The sequence below is a fragment of the Anser anser genome (assembly GCF_964211835.1).
Source record: "Anser anser genome assembly, chromosome: Z".
Classification (NCBI taxonomy): Eukaryota; Metazoa; Chordata; class Aves; order Anseriformes; family Anatidae; genus Anser; species Anser anser.
In genome coordinates, this window is record NC_139723.1 from 75,571,051 (window position 1) to 75,593,323 (window position 22,273).

The 22,273-nt window shown below is 37.2% G+C and overlaps 1 protein-coding gene across 29 annotated transcripts in view; it reads left to right on the forward strand.

Moving 5' to 3' along the window:
- The window catches only part of PRLR (prolactin receptor), a 168,270-nt gene that overhangs the window by 112,536 nt on the left and 33,461 nt on the right, over window positions 1–22,273 (forward strand). For 2 of the 29 annotated variants that reach the window (XM_083818551.1, XM_083818550.1), the window contains exon 1: window positions 18,474–18,865. The exons of the other annotated variants lie outside the window; for them this stretch is intronic. The gene's annotated coding sequence lies outside the window, so the exon portion shown is untranslated. Of the gene's footprint in view, window positions 1–18,473; window positions 18,866–22,273 lie in introns of those variants that run through there. 29 annotated transcript variants of the gene reach the window in all.

Consider the following 22,273-nt stretch of genomic DNA (forward strand, 5'->3'; position numbering starts at 1 on the left):
TAATCTGAACTGACAAGAATTTTTTATTTTGCTTGTCAAGTAAATGCAAGATAGCTGTGGCAAATATTCAAAGAGTTGCTATTCTTGAAAGAAAAGATTCGAATCTGTTGCTCATGTGGTAAATTTTTACATAAGTAATCCTTCCATAGTTAACTTTTCCGAATTATGGTTCGTCTGAGTGAGAAAGAGGTGTATAATTTGACCATAAAATGAAAACGAACATGAAATCTAAAAAGTTGCTTGAAATTACACTGTAATTAGCAAATACTTCCAGTCTTACTTTCAGGAATGACACTGAATGTGTAGATGTGGCCACAATCTTCAGATCTTCTGTTCATTAATTTCTGACTAATAGTTCCCTTTTGTTGCATCACATTTTTCTTCCTGTTTGAGGGCATATCCGTACTTACTATGTGAGAATTATTACCATTAAATTTGGCACAAGTTGTAGTGAGATCAGGGGGATATTTCTGGTCTCCTGTCAAACTTTTTCTTTAATCATGCAGGTTTTCCATAAATGCCATTCCATGGAAAACCTGTTAATTAGATCTTTGTGGGTTTTTGATATTTTGCCCAATGAACCAGAAAGGTACTCACTCAAAGTCAGATGTACTGCGTGCATCTTCAGCTGTCTCTAAATTCAGTCAGAGTTTTCTGCGTGGACAATGCAGAGCAAAAGAAGAGATTAAAGTGTACATGGGATTGGTATAGCAGGTCAAATAACTCAGTATTTAACTTAGAGGACTGCTTTCCATATTTTTATTACTGGTCAATGTTAGAGATAAGATAATGACCTAGATGAAATTCTGTCTAACTAGTTAGAGAAAATCCATAGATTTGCAAAAGAAAAATTTATGTGAATATCTTACTTGATTTTTTTTTTCTGTATAGTATTCTAAGTGACCGATCAAAACTAAAGTTCATTATTGCGGACAGAGAATCATAGAATGGTTTGGGTTGGAAGGGGAACCTTAAAGACATTATATATATATATAACTATATATATAGTTCCAACCCCCTGCCATGGGCAGGGCCACCTCCCACCAGACCAGGTTGCCGAAAGCCCCATCCAACCTGCCCTTGAGCACTTCCAGGGATGGGGCATCCACATCTTCTCCAGGCAACCTGTTCCAGTGCCTCACCACCCTCTGAGTGAAGAATTTCTTCATAATGTCTAGTCTAAACCTCTTTTACTTTAAAGCCATTACCCCTTGTCCTATCACTACACCCCCTGACAGAGTCCCTCCCCAGCTTTCCTGAAGGCCCCCATTGTCCACCCAGCCTGTATTTGTGCTTGGGATTGCCCCAGCTCAGATGCAGGACCTTGCCCTTGGCCTTGTTGAACCTCATGAGGTTTGCACAGACCCACCTCTCAAGCCTGCCCAGGTCCCTCTGGATGGCATCCGTTCCCTCCAACTTGTTGGCCACACCACACAGCTTGGTGTCATCAGCAAAATTGCTGAGGGTTCACTCAATCCCACTGTCCATGTCACCAACAAAGATGTTAAAACAGCTCTGGCCCCGTACTGACCCCTGAGGAACACTTCTGTTTACTGATCTCCGCTTGGACATTGAACCATTGACTGCAGCTCCTTACATCCAACCATTCAGCCAGTTCCTTACCCACTGAGTAGTCCATCTGTCACATCCACGTCTCTCCAATTTAGAGACGAGGATATCATGGGGGACAGCGTCAAATTCTTTGTACAAGTCTAGGTAGATGGTGTCAGTTGCTCTTCCACTATCCACCAGTGCAGTAACCCCATTATATAAGGCCACCAAATTTGTCAGGCAAAAATATACTTTCTTTGCAAGTTAATTACAAGGTTTAATTGACTTATTTGTCTGTGCTTACCAACTGCTGTTTTCATTTCTGTACCCCACTTCTACTAGTGGAAAAATTGTGAGGTGGCATTCACAGACACTGCAAATATTGAACTAAAAATTAGAAATAATTTAAATGAATGCTTTATAATTAAAAGGGAAAAGTGGAGACACAAAAGTCTTTTATTTTGGAATTTCTTTTATTTATCTTATTCAATCTGGAGACATTTTCAGGATTCATGGAATATTTTAGTATTTAATTTGGTGTTTTGCATTAAAAGTGGATACTGACAATGTCATAGAAGAAATAATTTTGTAATTAATAAGGTTTCATTTTGAGTCTGAAGAAATTGAATATGCATATTCACCATATATATTGCAAATATTTTTTTCCTCTTTAATATCGAGTTGACATTTTTTACTCACCGTAACACAGATTTTGACAGAAGTAGTTACTCCAGATAGTTTTGCAAGATTTTAAGTAGTCTTACAGGCATCTTAGGCTTGTTGCAGTCTCATTGGCATGGTATGTCCAAGCTCCACTTCATGCAGTTACTATTTTGTTGTAAGAATACCTCAAAGCCAACTCTTCTTTTGTCAGAAGTAGATGTAATAGCTAGCTTAATTGGAAAGACAATGGACAAGATGGAGAATCTATATTCTTAATATAGAACTAGAAATTAGATTTATTTTTTTTTACTGTTTGAATAAACTACTATTAATAACAGTTGTTTTCTTGGACAAAATGATGTTGAATAAGTCTTAAATTGTCTTAAGACATTTTGAAGACATGTACATTTCAGCCAAGCAGTATCATAATTAAGCTTTTCATCCTTCAGATCTTAAGATCAGATATCCTGATCTTACATCACACCAACCTTAATTATCAATATTTTAGTCAGGATCTGTATTTTTCCCGGTAATCTCATTATTAGGTATCAGTATAATCAAGCAGAATAGAACAGGATACCTATATAAATTTAAATTTGGAACATTCGTGTTACCAGGGACCAGTTAATTGGCTTTAGGCAAGATAATAAAGAATTTCTACTAGTTTTAATAATCAATATGATACTGAATTTAAAAATAACATCCAGCAAGTAGGGGAGTATTGCAAGCTTGTGGATGCTACCAGGAAGAAGCAGATAGAAGTTAAGTTGGAAAGCAATGTTTATGTCTGGTAGGGTCCGTTACCTCCAGATAGGAGTAATCTTCTGAACTATCTCATGTAAGATTTCACATGGTCCATAGGTACCTAGCATGGCAGTCATGCAAAATCAAAGCATATAAATCCAGCATTTGCAAAATCTGTCAGGTTATTACATTTTTATATTGGACGTTCCCTAGGTGTTTAAGCTTAGGCTTCTGCGTGTACGTCAGTGGTATAGCTAGAAAGAGTGGCTCTATTCAGCATCATGAAAACACGCCTTATAAATACCAACTCTTCTTCATTCCTTCTTTTCCCAGCTATGAAATACATTCTTTATTTAGGAGTGCTCCCAACATGCCCCAAAGGAATTTGTTGTCCTTTCCCTGAAGTATGAAGATTATAACTTGGGTCTTATATGCAGAGGTATAGTGAGACATTTTGATAATTAGGTCACAAGTCTTCTCCCTCACGTACCAGAATACATGGGCTCTTCCTATGGCAGCCCAGCTGCCTTTCTAGCTCCTTGCTGGAGATCTCTTCCTTCTGGGTAGCATTAACAGCAAGACCTGCAAAAGGAGCTTGAGCCACATCAGTATTATCCACCTGTTGAGTCTCTTTGTTGTTCTGCTCTTGCAGCTCTTCTTCTACTACTACAGTGGAACAAAATAAAAACTTGGGAACTAAATTCCAAAAATCTTTTGGAGAAATAGGACCTGGAATTTCTTATCCAGGCCCAAACTTAATTAATATCTCATTTTCTTCAAAAGTGAGTGAGATCCGCTTTGTCAGCCAACAAAAGCTCTTTGTCTCATTGCTCTGAAAGAAGTGGTTGTTATTTTAATTGAAGCTCAGTTACATATTCTGTATCAGTAAGTCCTAGTTCATCTCATATTTATAATCTTGTTTAAATAAGACCAAGGTTAAAAGGATACCGATAGGCATTTTTCCAATGTTTTTAAAAAGAAAAGGCATGGTTATTTTGTCTCTAATGATGCCTCCTTTATTTTTAAGTAACCTTTTTTCTCTTGGCAGCTTGCCCATACAGTTTGCTTTTTATATATTCTGTGCCAGCACCCACATAGCAAAGAAAATGTTTGAAAGTCGGTATTTCATGATAATAAAACTAGAAACTGTTACCTCAAGCTGGTTCATTCATAAGTATTGTATTCACCCTTTTGTCTAGATTCAGAGCTGAAAGAGTTCCTGCATTAAAACCGTACTTTTCTGCATTAAAATTCTCTGTAGTGACTTTTTTGAGAAAACAAAAAAATAATAATAATAGCTGAATGGGTCAATGCATTTGTGACTGAGTCACAAACTGTAGTGAAAAATTTCCTGGAAATATTTTTGAAATTAAAAAAAAAAAAAAAAAGAATTACTACTTGCAATAATACATTCCACTTTTTAGATATTACATTTTTCAATGTAGTAGTGCAATTTTCCATTGTGGGAAGGACTGAAGATTTGCACTTAACAGCATTGAACACTTTGATGTTTGGATTCACTTTTTCATGGGCATTTTATGGTATAATCAGTCTTGGTTCTGAGTTTCAAGTATGCTTTTATCTGCACCTTCTTCTTCAAGAAGTCCTTCCTAACTTATTTTCTTCGCAGTTTTCCTCATAGCTTCCTTAATTTGATCTGCTGTTTTTCTTTCAACTTTGTGTTTGTCTACATAGTCTTTCTTTGCCAATAAGGCATTAGGATACCAAGACATCACAGTAGTTTCTTCTCATTCTGACCTTGTTTATTCACATGACCCTGTTACAGAGCAGGTAGACTTGCAGGTAGGTCTAAAAGAGCTTGGATTAGCAATAGCAGACAGCAGGATGGCTTGTGACTGGCAAGAAGAGTGTTTCAGTGCTTTTATAGACACAGCAGTAAAAGAAAATAGTCTCTTTGTTACCTCAAGGCTGCAGAATTTCTTGTAAATGTGCTTTATGGTGGTGGTGTACATAAATATGAGGGCTTCTTTTCCTGGATGTGTAAATCATTAACAGTATGTGTGGTCAGTAGTCAGCTTACATTTTAGGTAGTTCTTACTTTTATGACATGTGGTTACAGAACAGCGTAAAACTGGTAAAGGTTCAAATTCATCAATACCTTGTATTTAGCTGCAAAAATGGCATCAGGAAATTTCTCTTTTATATGTACAATAATTGCTCAAAATTACTTTTTTTTTTTTCCTTATAGACAAATTCTGCAACTGAATAGCAGCCCATGCATAAGAATCTGCTTAAACGTATCTTCTTTTCCTGCTTCACTCCCTCTTCCTGGAGTCAGTCCACCCAAGCCCTGTATTTTCTTAAAGAAAATTTAAACTGCTTTGTCCTCAGCCTTGAGGTGATACAATCGCGCTCCAGTTACTCATACAACCCCTCCCTAACCTGTGGCTCCATTCTCTGCCTTTTTTGTACTATCATTAGTCAAGGTTATTGTTCTTTGCCTATTTCTATCAAATGTGTTAAGTTCAATGTAAACATTTTTTTTTCCTCTTCACTTCCTTAGTATAAAAGACATTTGAGGGACAAGTTAGCACTTGATCTAGCTGTGAAGTCTTGAAATTATAATCTTGAGTGTTGTGATACTCAGGTTTACTTCTTTCACAGAGATTTTTATGGTGGAGTCTCCAAGTTAATTTCCAAAAGTGCTTTTATCTACAGCAACTTCTTCTGGAAGTTCTTCCAAACTTCTTACTAATTTATGATTGTCTGCTTGAGCCTTCTTAGTTTTTAAGGCATAAGCCATAAGAATGCATCTTAACCTGAAATGTGAAAAATAAAAGGTAAAAATGTAATGTTATAAAATTGTTTTTATTGGAAGCCTGTTTAAGAATATTATGCAGCCAAAAAAAAAAAAAAAGTTTAAAATAGTTTGCATTACTTCATTTTCATCCTCCAGAATCATGTAAATATACACCAGCTTAAAAATAAAATGGAAGAAAGACAGTAAAGCAAATATTTTTCAAACTAAAGGTTAAGTTTTCATTTCACCCTGTTTGTTTTTTGTTTTGTTTTGTTGTATTTTGTTTTAATGCAGGAAGCAACATAATATTTGCCTTGCAAACTTTGATGATGAAAGAACATTCCAGGTTTTGTTTTTGGCCACATCCAATGCATCCTACTTACTACATCTTCATAGAAAATGAAAATAACAGTAACTTCCATACATTTTATGACATCTGAGAGAAATTCTAAAGTTATTATGAAACTTGGGGTGGGAGATTATCAGTTGTTCTTACTATTTTTATATATTGGAATTACCTCAGTGAAGTTGGAATCGGCTGCCTACTATAAGGATGTATAATGTCTCTCTGTATTTAGGTAAATAGTGGTTTATTTACCTGATAACAGGAAGCATCCGAAAAATTATCCTGGCTGATGCTACAGGTTCTTCTAGAATCTTTGCAGAAAACATAGAGAAATCCAACCAACAAAACGAAGAACAATTGTGTAGATACTGGCATTCAAAAACGCAGAAGGTAGATGCTTCGAGAGAGGAATCCCAAGGAGCTACAAGGAGTAAAGGGAATATTTTACACTACTGGAATGTTAAGTAGTGGGACAAACTCCCATAGCTAGCTAAGATGAAACTGTCCTAGGACAGACAGCTGTGAATTATATTAAATGTTTTCATATTTTCTTTTGTTTCTATTATTCTCATGCCATCTGAGTACAGATGTGTTTAGATGCCCCATGTGCATGTCGGTCTTGCCATAGAGAGGCTTTATTCAATCTGTTGGGATGGCTTGGAGGTCAACAGCGTTCACAGGAACGTAAAGCTGGAGCCTCCATTTTGTGTGTGTCCCACCAGCAGCCCATAAGCAGGTACCAGTCACAGAGCAAGCAAAGCTGTATCACTTCAGGCTGGACAGACTTGAAGAACACCACAGCCCAATATACTGAATCCCAGCTCAACAGTCAGGTGAAGGGAAGACTCAAGCAGCACCAGGTTACTCACTTGGTATAGAATATTTTTAATTGTTAAATAGGTAATGCTATGTGAGTATGCAAGATGCTAATGATTATCTTTCCATTGAGTTGAGCAGTCTCTGAAATCAGAAGAGACAAAGTCAAATGTAGAGGACTTTGTCATTCAAGTGAGATTCTAATCTCACTGTTTTTAGCTTCAGGTCAATTTTAAGTTTCATTAGATTTGGATCTGGGCTCTTACTGGTTTACTTATTAGAACAATGGAGAAAGACTAAGAATTTGCATTTGGATTTTCATTTCTGCTGTATATACACAAAAAGAAGGAGATGATGATTTTATCTTCAAATCAGTTTTATAACTGAAAGCGCTACTGGTGCCCTGCTGCATTATCATATTAGAACATTTATGAGCCCATTTCCAGATTGTTTTCACATACTCAGCATGGGTTTGTTTAAAATAAACATGTTATATTCCCTGTGATCTAGAAATCCTTATGAGTCACTGTGCAACTTTTTTTGTTTTTCTGAAGTGTTCACAAGCTACTTATATTCTGCAGATATGTTGCATGAGAAAAATGGCAGTGCACTCCCCTTGCAAGTAAAAAATTGGTCAACATCAGCCAAAATTGCAAAGCTTACAGCACATAAGCACATGCTCCAGGCAAAATAAAATTGGGAAAAGCATATGAGAATCGCAAAAGCATATTATATTTTCTGTGGTGAGTAAAGGTGCTGCCTTTTCTCTACACATAAAACTTTATTGTATCCCTCCTTGAGGAAGTAGCTTCAGTCTCTTGCCATAGTAAACAGAATAGTGTACATAATCCCAGGGCCATGATACCTTAAGCTTCATGATCTTAGCAAATGAGGACAACTGATTAATAATTAATTATTGATATAACTCCATTCACTTCACCAATTTCAAACCTAAACATTTTTTGTCTAGTGATCTTATTTGACAGGCAAGCAATCTTGCTGTAATAGGCTTCATTCTTCCAATGCTGCCCAGTTTAGTGCAATGCTAATGCTGCACGGTAAATTGTCTCTTATTCTGCAGCTGTAGTGATAAATGAGCACTTGCAGAATATCTGCATCTTTAGGGAGTAGGACTGTGATGTTCAAAGGAATGGGCTGAACCTAGGAACATGCAGCTTTTACCAAAATGACAATGAAAAATTAATTCCTACCTATATTGATCTCTTTCATCTGAAACAACCAGCAGCTGCATTAAGCTAAGCTCTTTCTAATCTTGCAAACTTTCAGGAAGTACTTTTTCCATAAGTACGAAATGTTCTTGAACAATTTACTTTGCATGCAAAGTTTGAGAGGTTCTGTTTTAGCAGTTAGTTGGCAATTTTTTTTTGTGCCCACTTATTCTCATGTAATTTTTTGAGTATTCATCCTAAATTAGCTGGGAAAGGCTGATAATACTGTATCAGTCAAAATATAAAGTCTTTCTTTTCTGAGCCATAGTAAAATCCTTAATTTCAAGACTGTTTCACTACCAGCCATGTCTCCTGAGACCATAAGAGCCAAGAAAGTGATCTGCTTCTTTGCTGAACTCCTGGTACTGTTTAGCACCCCAAACCCCCAAGACCACTTAGTTTAATTTGCAGCAAGATAGGTTTCTAATTGCATCCATACTATGCATGAAGAGAGAGTTGATCAAAATGCTCAATGTAAGAAGGCCTTGCAGAGGGATCTAGATAGATTGGAGCATTGGGTGATCATCAATGCTAGCCAAAAGAGGAGATTCTCCCACTATACTTAGGATTGGTGTAGCCTCACCTTGAATATCAGGTGCAGTTCTGGGCTCCACAATATAAAGAGGATGTTAAGGTCCTTGAAAGTGTCCAGAGGAGGGCAACAAAGCTGGTATCAGGGCTGGAAGGCATGTCCTGTGAGGAGAGGCTGAGACACTTGGGTTGTTCCATATGGAGAAAAGGAGGCTCAGAGGTGGCCTCATTGCTGTCTACAACCTTCCTGAGCAGGGGAAGAGGAGAGGGAGGTGCTGGTCTCTGCTCCCTGGGAACCGATGACAGAACACACAGGAATGGGACAAAGCTGCACCAGGGGAGGAGGTTCAGACCTCCATGAGGATGGTCAACCAGTGGAATGGGCTTCCTAGCAAGATGGTTGATGCCCCGTGCCTGTCAGCTTTCAAGGGACATTCGGACAATGCCCTCAGTAATGTGCTTTAACTTCTGGTTAGCACTGGTGTTGTCAGGCAGCTGGACTCGATGATCTTTGTAGGTGCCTTCAAACTGAACCATTCCAATTCTGATTCTAATTCTCCTTTAACTGTTGTGTCAAAATACAACATGCCAATTATTTCTCACATACCTGTTTTCAATATTTTGGTCATTTTTTAGATGTGCTTAATATTGCAGTTGACAGTTTTTTTGGAGCTAATGAAAGTTGATCTCATTTATATAACTCATTCCAGAAAAATTAATCAAAATTATTGTTTCAAGTTGAGACTGCTGTGAAGAAACAGCAGTAGCTTACTGGAGTTCCTTTCTATGATCGATGAGAATTTTGTTTCCCTTTGTAGAAATATACATGTTCATATTAAGTTGCTGCTGACCTTCTGTTTTTTTAAGTAAGTTAAATGCATTTTTCATTTTTCCCTGCTTGCTGATACTTAGCCAATTTGAGTGAAGGAACTGCAGTTTTTAGTTAGTGCAATTTTCACTTGCTTCTGAGAGCGAGAAAGGGCAACAGACATCATAGTAACCTAAATGACTGTGCAGTTACTGTATAAGGAGGTCAGCCTGAAATTCAGATATATGCTCCAGGAGAGTAAAATTTTTGGATAGCAACTGAAGAGTAACAGGACAGTAGAGCAGTGGACAAAAAGGAAAATATGGTTCTGCATTTTCCTGATGGCAGCCTTCCAGTATCTTTAAGGAGCTTATCAAGAAGATGAAGCCAGGCTCTTGCCTCAGTATATGGTAGGACAAAAATTGACAGACAGATTTTGGAATGAGAGAGGTTTCAGCTGAATATAAAGGAGTATTTGTTCACCTGAGAACAGTCAAGCAGTGAAACGTTGTCCCAGGAAGGCTGTGCAGTGTCCATCCTTGGAAATTTTCAGCCATGAATGGATAAACCGTACACAGCCTTGTCAGTTCTCATAGGTGACTGGTTTGAGTTACCTCCTCTTTTGGTGTTCTTCACTAGCAGTGCCCCCAGTTAAAAGTAAAACTGCAGTAGCTTGGACCTGCCGGGTCTTATCAGTCCTGGCAATAAGATTTAACTGCTACCATCATTCAGCTTAGTGTAGTCAACACATAGGGGAGAATAGGTGGATACAAGCGCTTCCTAAAAATAAACCTTGCAGATATGTTTACTACATACCGTGTAGCTCCAAATGTTCACATAACTTCATGGAATTGTAAATAAACATGCTGTATTTGGTTTTCCACTTTCTTAACTTAAACAGCTGTTGTATGTCTAGAGTTAAGGTCAACTAACTTGGCTTTCTTACTTGTGTTCAAGCAAATACCACTTATTTGTTCTTCCAGACTGATTTTTGAACGTTTCTTTTGAGTGGAAAGTTAAACAAAGATATGCTTCTGCATGTCTAATTTGAGAAACATGGATAGTTGGCAGATTTCGGTCTCCAAGGATGGTGACTCCACAAGCTCTCCTATGCAAGCTTTCATGGTTTAATTCAAAGCTTATGAAATACCAATTAAATTGCTGAGTAATTAATTTCTCTACAAAAAGAATTGCAAAAGAGATGTTGCTTTCTCCCTTTTCTCCCACAACTTCTCTTCTTCTTCAGCCTCCCCTGCTTTCTGGATGCATGTGCACGCACACACATGCACATAACAGGTGATGGAAAATTTTCCTTTTATCTCTGTCTACCGTACTTCTCCTGACTACTTCAGCTACTTCTCCCTTCTTCCTTTACAGAATTCTACTCTTGATCTTTTGTTCTCCCTCCACATCTTATTCTGCATAATCTCATCTGAAAAGATAACTTTATCTATCCTCTTGTGTTGATTACCCATGAATCTACATCTCCAAAACTTTCCCTTTGCCTTTTAACCAAATAAAAATATTGGCCAGCCTCTCTGATGTTTCTTTGTGAATTTATCACCAGCAGACCAAGCTGGACATGGCTCAAGGACAGTTCTTGATCAGTCACCCAAATCCTTTGTTTTTCACTCTCTTTCTTAGCTACTGTAGAAGACAGAACCACCCTGCCTCTTAAGCAGCAAATCACTTTTGAGATCTGAATTCACATCCAGGCTGTCTTGCAGATTCTTCTGTTTTGCTGCTGTAAAATATTGTGCTTTCTGCTGACTAGATCTCTTCTTGTATGTTACACTAAACAACCTCAGAAAAATAAAATCAAAACCATTCTAAAATTACAAAATAATCATTGGAGATTCTGCTGGATGAAACTGCTTTTTGTTTGGTTTACTGAGGAAGTGAGGCTGACTGATCTCATAATCTATAGTCCCTATTCCCTCCAATAATGTATTATCCTGTTGCCCAGTTTAAATCACATTTAAAAGAGGATAGAATTACCAAAGATAATGGAAATGTACAGTTTTTTAATGAAAATTGCCAAATGAATGGAGAAGAGAGAGACCCTAATTAGTGCACCTCCTTATGTTGGAGGAACGTTGTGCAGAATTTCATTAACATTACATTCCACTAGGCAAAAGCCAGTTGGACAGTCAGCATGTCTCCTATAGAAGCCACCCCATGAGCTCCATCCTTTCTGCCTGTTGGCCAGCAGAGTACCATGGAGGACGTCAGGAGGAAGGAAGCTGGTATTACAGTGGAAAGGTGACACAAAAGAGAATCAGGCTTTATTAATTCCACTGCTCAAAGAAGAACATGTTTTCTTTCCATGCTGTTCTCTGCTTTAATCGTGTGTCATTGCAACGTTTTAGAACTTAACTCCTGTTGACTCACTATTGCAAAACTGTTTCTGAAAGACTTTTTGTTCTCTTAGAAGTACAGACTTATTTTATTCAGGGGCACAAAGTGTCCACAAGAAATGGGCAAGAAATATTTGGTGCAACTGAGGGGATAAAGGAGAAGCAATGTCTCTAAGGCACTCATCACACCCTGGCACTACTCAGCAAAGGTGTAAAATGGAACTACTTGAGAATAATTTTGCTTCATACCAGCTGTCTATGACTCAAACCTCATCTCCTGTCTTGAGAAGGATGGAAAAAAAATCATTACAAAATCCAGGATAAGAATTGTCTTATTCCATTCTTCTATTGTCATAGCTGGCACAGAGCCCATCTCCCCAATTCACGATGTCCTTAGTCAGGTACTCCACCCAACTATATAAGTTTGTACTACTTTCATCTTATAAGTCAGAGGTTTTGCTGGGTTTTAATGTCAATCACTGTCATATAATTAAAGCTGCAGGAAAAAACATAGGCATTCATATTATATAGGTGCTAAAAAGGACGAAGAATTATGTTCCTCAGTAATGCGAAATGTGCTGTCACTCTGAGCTTTCGGTAAAGTGATAACTATTAAAGTGTACTAGGATGTAATTTCAGTGCGATCACTCAAAGAGAAATACCAGACAACCTTGTTGGGGATTACCATTCTGCATAGTAATGGGGGGATAGGAAAAAAAAAATAAGAAATGACAAAGTATTTATTTTCCATGCAGTTAGCCAAACACAAGCAAATGAACGTTCTGAAGAATGACAGTGTGTTCCCAGGTTGAGAATTTATATGGTTTATTTAATGGTTTGGCTGTAAAGTCAAAAATAAAGTGGTTTGTAAAGGAATTCGGTCATTGGCTGCTGCTCTTGTTATGAGCACAGCTCCTCTAAAAAAGAAGTCAGAATTTGACTAATGGAAAAATATGATATAAAAGAAAATAAAAAGAGGTTCAGGATTAGAACCAGAATTTCCTGAACCTCAGTGCCAGTTCTTATACATGTTCACCAGTGGAAAATGAGCATAGCGGAGCTCTAGCGCGAAGTTTATTTCAGAACTGGCCTCATAATCTCTCCCTAATAAATGGAATTAGTAATATATTTTAGCTTTGTTTTTGGAATGTTGTCCTGAAGGGTCTCAAGGGTAAAGTATCTGGAGTGTTGTGTCCACTTCTGGGCTCCCCGGTACAAGAAATACATGGACATACTGGAGTGAATCCAGCAAAGGAGCACCAACATAATTAAGGTACTGGCATATTTCTTGTATGAGGAGGGGCTGAGAGTGGTGGCAGTGTTCAGCCTGGAGAACAGCAGGCCCGGGGGATCTTATCGATACGTATAAGTACCTGATGGGGGGGAAATAAAGAAGGTGGAGCCAGGCTCTTCTCGGTGGTATCCAGTGAGAGGGCAAGCAGCAATAGGCACAACTTAAAGTACAGGAAATTCTCCTTAAATGTAAGAAAAAAAACTTTTTTACAAGGGCAGTAAAATGGTTGAATTGGTTGAGAGGTTGAGACTGTAGAACAGAGAGGTTGTAGAGTCTCTGTCCTGGAGATATTCCAAATCCAACTAGAACTGATGCTGGGCAGCATGCTTTAGCTGATCCTGCTTCAAGCAGTGGTGTTGGACTAGACAACCTCTGAAAGTCCCTTCCAGTTTCATCCATGCTGTGATTCTTTGCAATTTTTTCAAAATTCCTGCCACTTGGATTTTTTTTTTTTATTTACAATTATTCATAACTAAATTGCTACTAGCAATATTTCTGCCTTCTATCTAAAGACCTCAGTGTATCTTGGAAATTCATTTTATCAACATAGAAATTATAAATGTGATTTAAAAGATACACATCTCAGTGAGATTTGGTGTCTGCGCATTTTGCGGGTGTAAAAGAGGTGTCCAATACCAGAAACTAAGCTGTCAGCAGGTACAGGAACAGAGCTCTGGAGCTGAGTTCTAGTTCTCCTTCACCAGCAGAACATGCACATGCATCCCAGCACTTCTGTCTTTTCTGCCTCTGGGACACTATCTGGAAGGTTTCGTGTCCTCCATGATTTTCCACCCTTGAAATATATTTCCTTCTCCTATCCACAGATTTGTACATCAGAACATATGCTTTCACTAAGGAAATTAAATATAGATTTAGGTCTTAAGTAGCAGCGGCAGGTCTCCAAGATGAAAGACAGCTTGCAGAAATTACTCTGATTTTAACAGTTATGACCTGTATTACTGAGAATTTTTGTTTTTAAGATAATGATATTAGCAGTGCTAGCTGTACTTCCTGCTGATTGTTTGCTTATACAACTGATGCATGTAGCCCATAATCTAGAGTATTTCTCCTGTCATGGTACCAAAAGCATAAATCATTTCCTACCATTTTAATTTCTAGTAATGGACTGGTTATACCTAATTACTAAATACACTGAGTGGCAAAAATATATGCATTCAGTGTAATAACATTGATTTAATATCAGAGTGTGTACTGGTGAATTCAACCCGATAACAAAACTGACTTTGAGAAGCTGCTACTATACCTTCCAATTCCTGCCGGGGGGTGCTTGCTTCTTGAAGAATTTGAGCAAAGATTGTGTCAAAGAAGGAATTAATATGTAAAATTTTGCAGTAATTCATGTCTATTTAGTTGCTACTGTTTTAAGACTCCACCTAATGTAGTATACTTCACATGCAGCAGTTCATATTTTGTAGGTACTGTATGAAAAAAATCCTGATATGCTATGATACTTAGCATTACAGTTAAACAAAGCAATGTGCATTTCCCATTAAATTCTTCACAGAGGAGGTTGAGATATATTGGAAAGGAAGTTCAGATCAATAGGACTCTCGAAAAAGTAGAGAGGTTCATACAGATAGCTTAGTAAAGGACTAAGGCAATGTGCTTTTTTTGCTGAGCCATGTGAATTATGAACATATCATTCGTAGAACTTATGCTTGACAGTAACACTGAACTACAAATCTGACCAGCCTGTGAAATTCTCATTAGAGTGAGTTAGTTTTAACAGGTGAAATTATCACATATAGATGTAAAGAAACTACAGTATTCATGGTATCTTGTGCATATGAAAATCCATCACAGGGAGAAACAGGATAACAAGTGATTCCTGAAAAACAGGTGGCCTTAATATCATGTTCCTCAGTAGGAGAGTCTTGCCTTTACCACACAAAAGATCGTAAGACTGCTTTCTTCTTGCATCTGGCTATTTGCACTTTTCCCATGAATACATAACTGACATACGATAGAGCTTTAATACTACGCTAAAAGGAAATCTACATGCTTATCAAGTCTTACGAAGTATGTGCTCAAATTGTGATTCTGTAAAATGAATCACAGCATTTGTTTATGCTTTTGAATGTTGCAAATGATTTGAAACCAAGAAGGTGATTTGGGATTGAGTATTGGAATTAAAAGGAGCAAGCTTAGGTTCATAAACAAGTGTTCATCCTAAGGATAAATGTTCACACTTTGTATAGCAACATGGTTGTTATTGTGTATATGTTTATTTGCAGATGCTCTGCTTGTGTATGCTACTCCACACACATGATTGTGAAACTATTCTAGGTACACTCAGGGATAAAGTAAACAATCTTTCTCATATCAGAGCTTTTGAGAAGTGAAAAAGAGCCAGTGACCTTTTCCTTTCAGCTGCATCTCTGCATACTTAAGAACTTTCAAGTACCAGTTTCACCCATCAAATAACTATTCTCTGTTTGAGCAATAAAAGAATTGGGCAATTATACTAGAGTTGGGAACTGAAGTAGAGGAGTACTGGAGGAGGAGTGTACCAGCAATCTCTCTTAAAAAACCTATCCCCTCAATTTGGTTTTCATATCAAAGATAAAACACGGGTTTGAGATGTGGATAAATGGTACTGTGCTTATTTAACCTTCCATCACTGGGGCATTGCTAATCTCTTGTCTGTATAGGATGCTACAACATTCAGACTGAACTTACAGCTTCTGTAGAAGGACGATAACATGAGGTTTATGGTTGTGTTCAGATCTGTATGCCCGTGGCTCTCAATTTGTCATTCTTGGTACCTTTCCTGAATAGCTCACAACATAGTCTGGAAAGGACAAATAAGATCTGCACCAGCGTGTTACTTCATTGACAGTAGATGTCTGAAGCAGTTTAGGAACATAGCAGAGGTGGCTGTTGAACTAAGTATGTTCATAGTGTGTTTTACTCAGCCGCATTTAACTATGAAGAAGAATAGATCTGTGGTACTAAACAGCTCGTAATTTTTCTACCAGTCAGCATGCTTCAGAAAAGATAGCTATGTACATGAAAAGTAGGCTAGCAAATGTTTACAGGCAGCTAGGGCTCTGAAAATGAGGTAAATATCAGCTTGATAAATCTGAGCAAGAAAAGCAGAAAAGCAGTACACTGAAAAGCTCCATATAATCCAATGGACTTCTGTGACTCACTTGGTGTATTTATTTCTAAAATATGTGTTTACATCTAAAGATTTCTAAGTGTGTTATTCACCCATTCATATTGTCTGCAACTAATTTGCCCTTTTAAGGTCCTATTTGCACCATCTTGAAAGACTACCCTGAGGCAGTCAAAAAACCTGTTCTTCATCCAGATAGCAGCTTTACAAGCTGAGTCTCCTGTGCTCTCTGAGCTGCACTTGGGACAAAACTCGAGGGGGGAGGAAGGAAAGGCGCCAGGGGCCTCTTTTACCTGCTTTCCTGGCTGGGTCTTAGAGCATTAATAGTTTCTGTGTACTTGAGATGCTTTGATCTGACTGCTGAAGATAGCCACCCAAGAGTGTTATGTGGGCAGACGTGTCGGGATGTACCCATCCTTTTCTTCTGGAGGGGCCCCTCTTCAGTCTGAGGGGCCCAAAGTTTTCATATGGAAGAAGACCTTGAGGGAGACAGAGGCCTGACTGTTCAGGCTCAAGGATTCTGTCATGTCCCTTTAAACAGTCTGCATTGGATTTGAAAGTCTGTTACCAGTGTCTACCAAACAGTGTCAAATCATGTATCGGACTTAGTTTCAGTGGAGCAAATCAAGGATTAAATGAAAAGAGCAGTTTAAAACATGGCTGTGTTATTCTTCAACATATTTTCCGTTGGCATTACACAAAATATGCTTCTAAGTAGGATGTGCAGCCAAGATGCAGGCATAAGACCATAAAAGGCACCACTAGAAATGCAACATGAAAAGATGCAGGTAACAATAATGACTGAAGGTGTGGATCCAAGTTTCAATAAAAATTACTTTTATATCAAGTGAAAAGGTCAGTCTTTGTGTAAGCAAGGACTTAAAAGCCTGGGCTGTGTTATTACGTAAAGTAAAACCGACAGTTATGGCGTTTTTTCCTCCTGCCATTTCTATGTGCTTAAATGTCAGCATAAGGTTTTTATTTCGGGAATTATGGAAGCAGTGTTGTGGATTAAACACAAAATGAATTTTATTACCATCTGAAATATGACTGGGTAACTATGGTTGGGTAATAAATGTTGATTGTAATGGGATATAAAACAAAGTGGGCTGATGTTAATTACAGAGGCTAATGGCTGATTTCCAGTGGTCTAAATTACCATGCTTAAAATTATTTCAGCTGTTAGTAACATTTACTAGTTTGCTGCAATTTACCATGAAATCCATTATACCAAGGGCAGGCATGAAGGTTCCTACTGCTTATGCCCTCTCTTTGATTCCATGTAAATATCAAATACTTCTAAAAGAAATGTCATTGATGCTTCAGGTTTATGACCTTCATACTTTCTCTCTCCTTTTTTTTTTTTTTTTTTTTTGACATTTTTGTGAGGTATCTTTTATCCAAATAAAGCATGTGGATCTGACATTTCAGATGCTTTGATATAAAAAGCCATCTTTGCCTACCTGCAGTTCTCAGAACTTTTGAATTTCAGTCAGTTTTCTTTTACATGAAAATCAGATCATTTTGCTTGCAAACAGCTCTGAAGTGGCCCCTCCGATACTCTACCTTCATACATTCCCCCTTAGCCCTAACATGGATGGAGGTTATATCATGTTGAAGAAGTATGCCATTTTAAAGGGAGAGAACTCCAGAGCTGACTCCCTTGTTCCAAGATGAAGTCATGACCCTGTATATCAGTGTATAAAAACTGATAATTACAATGCACACCATGGGTCCATTCTGAGACTGAGTGAAAAAAAAAACTCACAGTCACTAAATCAAGTCACAGTAAACAGTGAATCAAGAACATTTACTGAAAAATCAGATGTAGCCTGATGCATTGATACATGCTATAGCCAAAAGCCCTTCATTTCAGTTGGAGTTTTTTTTTAATCACCAAATAAAACAAACATACAGAAGAAAAGTGTTAAAATTGATTTTACTTCAGTAGAATGTGTATTTTTTATTCTATGAAAGCTTTTCTTCTCCAAATTCTGCTTAGTAGCTATTTCTTCATTATTTAATCAAGGAATGTACTAACTCCACAGAGGAATCAGGCCAACTGAAACATCCATGTTAAATCTAATTTGACATATTTGCTATTACAGCAGAGGTAAGGGAGAGGCTTATGTCCTTAGTTTGTTAAAACTAAACACTATCCATAGCCTGAAACCTAATATTCTGTTTTTAATTATTCTTTATTTATGAAGCCATCTGTTTGCATTTGCTGCGCAATGACGATGCCTCTGTCTTTGCAAAATGGATTTCTTCAAGTAGTTTCTTGGCATGTTTCATTTTTCCCTGTCAGGGATGCAAGTATCACCTGCTAGAAATCCATTCATCAGTAGGTGACACAGCACTGTCCTTTCAGCTTCTCAAGAACAGAACGAGTGAGTTAATGTATGAACGGGTTAATGAATGAGTACATTAATGAATTTACCTTTAACCTCTGGAGATTGCAGTGTAAGTTTTAATTCTGTAAACAAGTACATAAAAGTTTCACAGCCTACAACCTCAGGGTCATTTCCTTATTCTTACAAAACAAACGAAGAATCCAAAATACAACTCACCATGTCTGAGAATCTCCAAGAATAACAGCCTGGGATGAAGATTGGGGGTAGATCAGGTCAGTGCTATACTTCATTCAGTTTATCATGCAGAAATGAGAAGGGAAATTCATACTGCTGACTAAAGGGTGAATTCAGTTCCTTCAGAGATGCATATCTTAGCTTTTAGGAGTTCGGTATTTTCTTCCCTGCAAACTTGTAATTAAATAAAGACAGTTTTGCTACAAGCTGAGCATCTAGGTGGAATTCAACAGGGTTGTGATACAGCAGTATCGATACTTTACCAGTCTGGCTCTCTGGGAGCTCAGAGTAATATGAACATTTGATTTTCTGTAACGAGAAATTATGTGGTTTCTACTCACATTAGGGATTAACACCACCTATCTAAACACCTGCAGAAAATAATTGTATAAAATGTGTTAAACTCTAGTCTATTTAGGATTTAGGTACTGGAGAATATCTACAAAATTCCAACAAGATTAGAGCTAGGCGGGATAGATACCTCCCTGCATATCCATGTAGTTCTAATATTAAAGGGAATATAATGCTTTAAGTCAGCAGTGCAAAAAGATTAATGGTTTGAAGCTCAGTAAAATGAAGGTTGAAGGTTAAATATTGTTTTATTCACATTATTGTCAGCTGTTTCTCTCAAATAATTGTAAGAAAAAATTCTCTCCATTTTAGATTTCCGGGATAAGGGATTTCATTACCTTAGCTAACCAGTGTGCCATTTCATCTGCATGTGGCATTAGTAGCCTTTAGCATGCAACTACAAAGCTCTTCTATCAAGTTTGAAGGTTGGGGAATATGTTTGGGAAATGTTCTTGTTCACAGATCATAGTACATAGAGTGTTTATATCAGTTTGATTGGAGTAGTACTTTTTGGTAGTTATGTTCTTCATGGAGTAACCCTACAGTCACTTAAGCAATACAAGTTTAAGTGTACAGCATATATCTGGAAAAAGACAAAGAAACAGCTGCTTTTACGACCTTGTACTGAGGGCCTCCTGAAAAAGAGAACATTGAAACAGAAAACAATTACTTGTTCAATAGTTTTCTCTGCTCCCGCTGCTATTGTTAATTATTGAATATATTTGTGATTGAAGAAAAAGATTTTTTTCCCCTGCAGCCAGGTTCCTTCTGTTACAGCCTTACCACAATCATAAGGCTTTGAAGAGAGACTTCAGCCAAAAGGGGTTGTTTCAGTGACAGAGAATAAAAGAGTCTGTGCTAGAGCTAAGGTCACAGCTTTCTTCAGCATTACCATACTGATGCTTGCAGGCACTGAGATCCAGAGATTTTTCTCCTCTGCTCAAACCCATTGCATATGTTCGCCAAGAAAAAGCTATCTAGGGTAGTATCCAGTGGAAGAAGCTTTGAAAACCAAAGGGGATACTAGAATATATTTTAAACTACACTTTTATCCAACCCTTTACTGCCCATTGCCAACATTTTATTTGTTCTTCCCCTCTTCTCTGTCCTTCTGCATTACCATTTTCCCTTATATTCACTCCACAAATCTTTCACAATTTTCTTCATTACTATGTTTCCTTTACTACTTTCAAAGTCTTGTTCCTTTGCTTCCTGAAACGTTTTAGTCATTCTAGCATCTGTTACCAAGAATATGAAGATAGCAAAAGAATTCATGCCATTGCATTGCTTGTTGAAATTCTGTGTATAATTGAAGATTATCAGAAATTTTTCATCACAACATCTTATCATGGAAAAAAAAAAAGTTATTAATGAACTGAAATTATTTGCATACTCCACTTAGATTTCAAAAAATGTTCTACTAGAAAATTTCAAAACAAAATATTTTCTGTTGATATTTACTTGGTGATATTTATTCATTTTAGAATTTTGAAAATCTGCGTGCAGTGCTCTTAGCTGAAAAAGAGTTTTTGACATTCTAAAGTGAAGATTTTCCAAAATTAATTCTTCATAGGCAGTTTCCATTTTATGGGATATTTTGAAAATATTTTGTAATGAAAATAATCCTTAGTTTCAAAACAAAAATATTCAAGTTTTGACCTGTTTGTTGTATCCCTTTCTTCTACTCTGTATTTTTACTTTGTTATTTTTCAGTTCTTAGGATCATGAATTAATCCTTGTACTATACTTAACACGGTCGGATTCTATCTTTCTTCTCAGGGCTATCATAATAAATATGATTTTAGCAATGACTATTTGAGTGTCTTGGTTGAGTGTCTGTTTGATATGACCAATTCTATCATTTACCTTTCTGATCACTGAGATACAAACAATCTAGTAGCTACTATACAGCTACTAGTGTAGCTGTAGTAAAAATGACCTTTTTAAGCAAGTCATATTACACAGGGATCTGTCACTAGTTCATAGTATCACTTCCTGATGAAAGCAGTGAAGAGAGCAGAATAAAATTTGGTGGCATGATAGAACTTTTTTTTTTTTTTTTGTAATTATAAGTTACAGAAATCTGAAAAAGTGGAGGAAAGTTTATTTCTAAACATAACAGACTACAGGAAAGAGTGATTTTCACAATTTTTAATTTAGCAATCATAACTATGCGTTTTCTGTTAGAACTAGACTTTCTTTTAAATGCGGAATAATTGCTTCATTTTTAAAACGTCTTTATGATGTGATCAAGGTCTACAAGGCATCTTGTATTTTGGGAGAAATCTTTTATTTAACCAAGCTTGAATCAAACTCTGTTCCCAGCTCTGAAACCGATGATCAGATTTCTGTCCTCCTTAAAACATGAAAGATTTCACTGAGCTCCATCTTTGAACTACTTTTCACCTTATGCCATAGTTGAGTAACTTCAGTGCAAACATATTTTTGCCATATTCAGTTGTAGGTTATCTATGCAATTTTATATATGCACATAAAAAAAAATGTTTATTGCCCTCAATTAAATCTGTTCCTCTGTAACAGCATAGTGTCTAGCTGCCAGATGATTTCATGGTATTTTTATTGTTCTTATTAGCCTTACTGAAATGAAGCCAAACAAAAGAATACCCTGGTAACTGAGTAATACAGCTTCCCACCTGGTCTCCGGGCAAATCCAGACCATTCTTGATGTTAGTTGTATAAATATTCTATTGTTTCAAATTGTTTAAAGAAAGACAATTTCATAAGAAATAGGATGATGGAGTTAGTAATATCATGTATAAATAGTTTTTCTTGCTGTGGCAGATAAATTGCCCAGTGAAGCTGATCTAGACTATTTCTTAACAGCAGAGTGTAGTCAAATGGGATGACAAAGAAGGGTCAACTGCACACGGTGGCTCTTTTAATAAACCACTGAATTTCAGTCCATTAGAGGTAGCTGAGTCAGGTAGCTCAATAGATTTGAGACTGCTGCACGTCCATGTCCTTGGGGCCTGACAGTAACAAATCTGAGCATCTGCTCCCAATGGGTGGGCAGTGCTATAGATTTGTATGTGCGTGTATTTGCACAAAATGTGGACCACTCTAGTGGCTGGTGT